This window comes from Arachis hypogaea, chromosome 16, assembly GCF_003086295.3.
Source record: "Arachis hypogaea cultivar Tifrunner chromosome 16, arahy.Tifrunner.gnm2.J5K5, whole genome shotgun sequence".
Taxonomy (NCBI): Eukaryota; Viridiplantae; Streptophyta; class Magnoliopsida; order Fabales; family Fabaceae; genus Arachis; species Arachis hypogaea.
In genome coordinates, this window is record NC_092051.1 from 73,677,142 (window position 1) to 73,685,366 (window position 8,225).

The window sequence follows — 8,225 nt, forward strand, 5'->3', positions numbered from 1 at the left end:
GAAATAAGTGTCTTCTTTTGTATAATTGTGACATGGTTTCTAAATATTAGAGTGTGAGTTCTAAACTGCATGCAAATTAGGACCCACACACTTATTTTTCATTAATGTCACACTAATTCACTCACTCAATTATAGTGATTTACCTCATTCCAACAATCCATGCTTCCTTTCTTGTGCATTTACTTGTCTTATTATCTCCTGTTTTCTATGTTCAGGATGAATCATCATAAGCAAAAACGGAAGTGGCAGAAGAACACGCAGCATCGGTTGACCTACCAGCTGAAGGTAGCAACTAGGAAAGTCGCCGTACTCCCTTTGCTCATCTTTGGTTGCACCTAGGACGGTGCAAACTTTTAAGTGTGGGAAGGTCGTCCGACTGCTCGGCATTTTTGGATGACGAGTTTCTAATCCCGACACTTTTGCATTTCATTTTTAGGTCTTTTAGGATTTTTAGTTGCACTTTCTCATTTTTCATATGTATATATTAAGCTTAGTCAAAATCATGATATTTTCCAAGGATTTTATCTATAGGGCACCCCTATTGATTGAAAAAAAATTTAGAACTTGCTTGAATTATACACTTTGTGGATCATGTTTTGAGCTAAGAACACAAGCATATGAGATTTGAGCCTAATTGTGTGGTTACATCATACATGACCACTTACTTTCATTCTTGTGTGCATTATTCTCTTCCTATGATTGTAATCTTTGATTTGTTTGATTCTTTATGTCCATTATTTGTGTATACATGCATTTATATGATTGAGGCCATTATTCAAATAGCTGACTTACCCAAATAGCCAACCTTTTATCTTCTATTGATAACCAATCTTGAGCCTATGCTTAACCCAATTGTTCTTAATTGTAGCATATTACAAGCCTAAGTAAAAAATAATAAATGTCCCTTGTTTGAATCTTTGATTAGCTTAGGCTAGTGAGAGTGTTCATTATTTGATTTTGGGAGAGTTGGGAACATTGGGTAGAGATAAGAGTGTGTTTTTGTATTTGTGTTGAGAATCTTGGGAATTGGGAACATACTCATGTATTAATCATGTGTAAACCATATGCATTGATGTTCTTGTATACATTTTAGTTTGAAAAGAAAGAAAAAAAATGAGAAAAAGAAAAAGAAAAAAATATACATATATATATATATATATAAGAAGAAAAAGAAAAAGTAAAGCAATAAAAAGGGTACAAAGTGCCCCAAAGTGAAGGTTTAATAAAAATCAATACATATGTGTGGTGATCAAAAGAGAATGCATGAGTGTGTGAAAAAGTGAAGAATGGGTAGTTAGGTTTGTTTAGAATTGTATAGGTTGTCATAGGTTAGGTGGGAAGTTTGAGTTAATCAAAGATTCGAATTTCAAGCTCACTTTACCATATGCATCCTACCTTAACCCTAGCCCCATTACAACCTATGGGAAAGTCCTTATGATTTTTGTATACATGCATAAAGTAATTGTTGATTGTTAAATGAAAAACAAATCTTGGAAAGCATGATTAGGGGAGAATTGAATGAATCAACCCCATACACTTGAGTGCCTAGAGCGGATACACATTCGGTGAGGGTTCGATCGCTCAATTACATGTCTCCACCCATGATCATCTTTTCTTACAAGTTTGTAAAATCTTTCAATGATTCAATTCAATTGTGGGTTGATTTGATTGCTATTGCCTTAGCCCTTGTGCTTGTATATATATATTCTTGGAAATTGACTTGTTTTGACCAAGTGGATGCATTCAAGTAAATAGGTTGCATATAGATAGATTGCATTTAGTTAGATTGCATTGAATAAATGTTAATACCCTTTGCTTCTTTCTTTGAATTTAGAATGAGGACATGCTTAGTTTAAGTGTGGGGAGATTTGATAAACTCCAATTTCGTGATTTATCTTGTGCTAATTTTAGGGGATTTTACCACCTTTTCCCACATTTATTCAATGAAATAGCATGGTTTTGCAATTCTCCCTTAATTTATGCTTAAATATAAAAACATGCTTTTTAGGCCTTAAATTGGTGATTTTAATTCACCTTAATTTTATTCGATGCCTTGATGTGTTTGTTGAGTGATTTCAAGTTCATAAGGCAAGTATTGGATGGAAGAAATGAGGAGAAAAGCATACAAAGTGGAGAATGCATGAAGAAACAAGGATTAGGAATGCATCAATGCGCGCGCACGCGTACAAGGCGCGCACGCGCAGGAATGATGTCACATAAGGACGCGCACGCGTACAAGGCGCGCACACACAAAAGTGGTTTTACATAGGTACGCACACGCGTACATGCCGTGTCCGTGCGGATGAAGAATTTGCCAATTGACGCGCACACGCACATGGCGCGTACGCGCCGATACCAGCACATGGCTCACTTAAAGGCAAAATGCTAGGGGCAATTTCTGAGCTGCCCAGGCCCAAATCCAACTTGTTTCTGAGTGTATTTCATGCAGAATTGAAGTCCAAGCAAAGGGGGAGCAATTAGTTGTAGGATTAGCATCATGTAGGTTAGTTTCTAGAGAGAGAAGCTCCCTCTTCTCTCTAGAATTAGGTTAGGTTTATTCTTCTAGATCTAGGTCCAATTTCATGATTTCATCTTGTTCTCTTTATGAATTCTTGCTTCTACTCCTCCATTCTCATGATTTGTAGTGTTAATTTTACTTTTATCCTTCTTTTATGTTCATGAACCCATGATTGGATTTGGATCTCTTTAATGCAATTTAATGTTTGATGTTCATTTTATTGATGAATTGAGTGGTGAATTTACTTTCCTTGTTATTTGTAGTTGTTAAATTTTACTATTCTTGCACATTTATCATGCTTTCCTTATACACCCACCAAGTGTTTGACAAAATGCTTGGTTGGGCTTTAGAGTAGACTTTGAGCATTCTTGGCTTGGAAAGAGTAATTAGGCAATCTTGAGTCATGAAAAACCCAACTCATGTTGGTGATCTAGAGTTGTTAGCTAGTATTGCTTCCATTAACTCTAATCTCTTGCTAATTCCATTAGTAATTTGATTAGTACATTTGGATTGAGATTAGCTAGTCTTATTAGACTTTCTCCGAGTATGAGGATAATATGATATCTTCCTCCATCTTCGGGGATAACGTAATGAGATAAATTCTTGTTTATTATTGTGATATGATTGATTAATCTTGTTTGACATTCTCCCTATGTGAAGATGACATGATATCTTCTTCCATTTGTTGGAGTTAACTAGATAAGATGAATTAATCATTGTATGACTAGGATAGAATGCCTATGTTCTCAATCCTTGCCATGAATGTCTCTCTTTATTACTTGCTTTCTTTAGTTACTTGCTTGATTTACCTTTCTTGCACATTTAATTTCTTGCCCTTTATCAATAAAACCCCCTTGCCCCCTTCATAGCCAATAAGCATACACTTCATTGCAATTCCTTGTGAGACGACCCATAGTCTAAATACTTCGGTTAATTTTAATTTAGGGTTTGTTCTTTGTGACAACCAAAATTTTTGCATGTGAGGATTCTTTGTTGGTGTAGAACTATACTTGCAACGAGAATTTATTCAATTGAGGAAATTCTATACCATCGAAGAGTTCGCTCATCAGTAACCATGGAGAGGAAGCATGAAAAGCTTCTCTCAATACAGAGTCAAACAAAGCTCCCACACTCAACTTCTAATTTTGGTGTTGGGAGGCCACCACTAAGCTCTGAATCTCTATGAGGCTCTCTAAAGAGCTCACTGTCAAGCTATTGATATTAAAGAAGCACTTATTGGGAGGCAACCCAATGTTATTTAATTATATTTATTTATTTTCCATTGCTATTTTATGTTTTCTTTAGGTTGATGATCATGTGAAGTCACAAAAACAACTGGAAAATCAAAAAATAGAATGAAAAATAGCATCAAAAATAGCACACCCTAGAGGACAGGCTTACTGGCGTTTAAACGCTAGTAAGGATAGCAGAATGGGCATTTAATGCCCAGCCTGGTAGCATTCTGGGCGTTAAACGCCAGAATGGGCAGCACTCTAGGCGTTTAACGCCAGAAAGGGCTGTCTGGCATCTGGCTGGCGTTAAACACCAGAAATTGGCATCTGGCTGGCGTTTAACGCCAGAAATGGGCAGCAGAGTGGCGTTTAACGCTAGGAAAGGTAATAGAGCTGGCGTTAAACGCCGGATTTGGCACACAATGGGCGTTTGAATGCCAGAATGGTGCAGGGACTCAAATTCCTTGACACCTCAGGATCTGTGGACCCCACAGGATCCCCATCTACCCCACCTCCTCTTCTCTCCTCTTCACACCTTTCCATAACACTCTTCCCCAAACACCCTTGACCAATCACCATCAATACCTCTTCCCCAAATACTCCTCACCATTCGAATTCAAACCATTTCCCTCTCAAACCCACCCATTCTCACACGAATTCCCTCTCCCTCCTACCCTATAAATACCCCTCCTCACATCCCTCCATCTCCTCCATTTCTTCTTCTTCTAATCTTTTTTTTCTTTTGCTCGAGGATGAGCAAACCTTTTAAGTTTGGTGTGGAAAAAGCCTTGCTTTTTGTTTTTCCATAACCATCAATGGCACCTAAGGCCGGAGAAACCTTTAGAAAGAGGAAAGAGAAGGTAATTGCTTCCACCCTCGAGTAATGGGAGATGGAGAGATTCATCTCAAGGGTCCATCAAGACCACTTCTATGAAGTTGTGGCCAAAAGGAGACAAGCCCATCACTAAGAAAATGATGGAGCAAACAAGAGAGTCCACTCATGGACCTCAACAAGAGCATGAGGAAGTTCCTCATCATGAAATCCCTGAGATACCTCAAGGGATGCACTTTCCTCCACAAAACTATTGGGAGCAAATCAACACCTCCTTTGGAGAACTAAGTTCTAACATGGGACAACTAAGGATGGAGCACCAAGAGCATTCCATCCTCCTCTATGAAATTAGAGAAGACCAAAGAGCCATGAGGAAGGAGCAACAAAGGCAAGGAAGAGACATAGAGGAGCTCAAGCACTCCATAAGATCTTCAAGAGGAAGAACTAGCCGCCATCACTAAGGTGGACCCGTTCTTTAATTTCCTTGTTCTTATTTTTCTGTTTTTCAAAAATTATGCATTATGTTTTATCCATGTTTGTGTCTTTATTACATGATCATTAGTGTCTAGTGTCTATGCCTGAAAGCTATGAATGTCCTATGAATCCATCACCTTTCTTAAATAAAAAATATTTTTAATTGCAAAAGAACAAGAAATGCATGATTTCGAATTCTATCTTGAAATTAGTTTAATTATTTTGATGTGGTGGCAAAACTTTTTGTTTTCTGGATGAATGCTTGAACAGTGCATATTTTTTAATTTGTTGTTTATGAATGTTAAAATTGTTGGCTATTGAAATAATAATGAAAAAGGAGAAATGTTATTGAAAATCTGAAAAATCATAAAATTGATTCTTGAAGCAAGAAAAAGCAGTGAATAGAAAAAGCTTGCAAAAAAAAAAAAAAGAAAAAAAAAGCAAGCAGAAAAAGCCAATAGCCCTTTAAACAAAAAGGCAAGGGTAAAAAGGATCCAAGGCTTTGAGCATTAATGGATAGGAAGGCCCAATGGAATAAAATCCTGGCCTAAGCAGCTAAACCAAGCTGTCCCTAACCATGTGCTTGTGGCGTAAAGGTGTCAAGTGAAAAGTTTGAGACTGAGCGGTTAAAGTCGTGGTCCAAAGCAAAAAGAGTGTGCTTAAGAGCTCTGGACACCTCTAACTGGGGACTCTAGCAAAGCTGAGTCACAATCTGAAAATGTTCACCTAGTTATGTGTCTGTGGCATTTATGTATCCGGTGGTAATACTGGAAAACAAAATGCTTAGGGTCACGGCCAAGACTCATAAAGTAGCTGTGTTCAAAAATCAACATACTAAACTAAGAGAATCAATAACACTATCTGAATTCTGAGATCCTATAGATGCCAATCATTCTGAACTTCAAAGGATAAAGTGAGATGCCAAAACTGTTCAGAAGCAAAAAGGCTACAAGTCCCGCTCATCTAATTGAAGCTAATCTTTATTGATAAGTTTGGAATTCATTGTATATTCTCTTCTTTTTATCCTATCTTATTTTTAGTTGCTTGGGGACAAGCAACAATTTAAGTTTGGTGTTGTGATGAGCGGATAATTTATACCCTTTTTGGCATTGTTTCTACATAGTTTTTAGTATGATTTAACTACTTTTTATTATATTTTTATTAGTTTTTATTCAAAAATCACATTTCTGGACTTTACTAGGAGTTTGTGTGTTTTTCTGTGATTTCAGGTATTTTCTGGCTGAAATTGAGGGACCTGAGCAAAAATCTGATTCAGACGTTGAAAAAGGACTGCAGATGCTATTGGATTCTGACCTCCCTGCACTCGAAATGAATTTTCTCGAGCTACAAAAGCTCAATTGGCCCGCTCTTAATTGCGTTCGAAAGTAGACATCCTGGGCTTTCCAGCAATATATAATAGTCTATACTTTTCCTGAGATTTGATGGCCTAAACTGGCGTTCAAAGTCAGCCTAAAACATCTTGGCGTAAAACGCCCAAACTGGCCCCAGAATTGGAGTTAAACGCCCAAACTGGCACTCAAGCTGGCGTTTAACTACATCAGCAGCCTAAGCACGAAAAAGCTTCAATGCTCAGCCCAAGCACACACCAAGTGGGCCCCGGAAGTGGATTTCTGCACTATCTGCACTTAGTTGCTCATTTTTTGTAAACCCTAGTTACTAGTTTAGTATAAAAACTACTTTTAGTGATTTATATAAGGGTCTTTTGTCTGTCTTTTGACCATTGTACACATTTGGAGGCTGGCCTCACGGCCATGCCTAGACCTTTCACTTATGTATTTTTTACGGTGGAGTTTCTACACCCCATAGATTAAGGTGTGGAGCTCTGCTGTTCTTCACGAATTAATGCAATTACTACCGTTTTTCTATTCAATTCACGCCTACTTCTTCTCCAAGATATACTCTCGTACTTAATTCAGTTAAGTCAGAATGAAGGGGTGAACCGTGACAATCACCTAATCTTCGTTACTCGCTTAGCCAAGATCTACGTGCCTGACAACCACAAGCGGTCTACATGATGTTCAACGTAGTCATTGGACGACAGCCGGAGTATATTCTCTTGGGTTTTTATTCAACGATTCACATCGTCTCTCCTGACAACAGAGCATCTGAATCTAAGATTAGAACCTTCGTGGTATAGGCTAGAATTATTGGTAGCCATTCCTGGGATCCGGAAAGTCTAAACCTTGTCTGTGTTATTCCGAGTAGGATCCGGGAAGGGATGACTGTGACGAGCTTCAAACTTACGAATGTTGGGCGCAGTGACAGTGTGCAAAAGGACAATGGTCCTATTCCGATGCTAACGGGAACCGACAGATGATTAGCCATGCGGTGACAGCGCATATGGATTTGTTTTCCTCCGAGAGGATCATACAGCTTGCCATGGAAGGAGGTAACGCATGATTGGAAGAAGGCAGTAGGAAAGTAGAAGTTCAGAAGCAACAAAGCATCTCTAGACGTTTATCTGAAATTCCCACCAATGAGTTACATAAGTAACTTTATCTTATTTTCTATTTTATTTGTCTTTTAATTATCAAAACCTCATAACCATTTGAATCCGCCTGACTGAGATTTACAAGGATGACCATAGCTTGCTTCAAGCCGACAATCTCCATGGGATCGACCCTTACTCACGTAAGGTTTATTACTTGGACGACCCAGTGCACTTGTTGGTTAGTTACGCGGAGTTGTGAAGAAGTGTTGAGATCACGATTCTGTGTACCAGCTGACTATTAAGCCATGTCTAATCTTTTGGACTGGAGCTTTAGACTAACAATGCATAAATCCTGGAATTTTTATTAAAAATTTTGAAATTCCTATTTTTCTTTTTCCAAATTAATTTTCGAAAAATACAAAAAAAAAATTATAAAACCTTAAAAACAAAAATTTTATGTTTCTTGTTTGAGTCTTATGTCAAGTTTTAAGTTTGGTGTCAATTGCATGTTTTAACTTTTCTTAAAATTTTTGAAAATTCATGCATGTGTTCTTTCTTGATCTTCAAGTTGTTCTTGATGATTTTCTTTGTTTGATCTTTAATTTTTCTTGTTTTGTGTCTTTTCTTGTTTTTCATATGCATTCTTGAATTATGAGTATCTAAAGTTTAAAAATTTTTAAGTTTGGTGTCTTGCATGTTTTTCTTTTCTTAAAAATT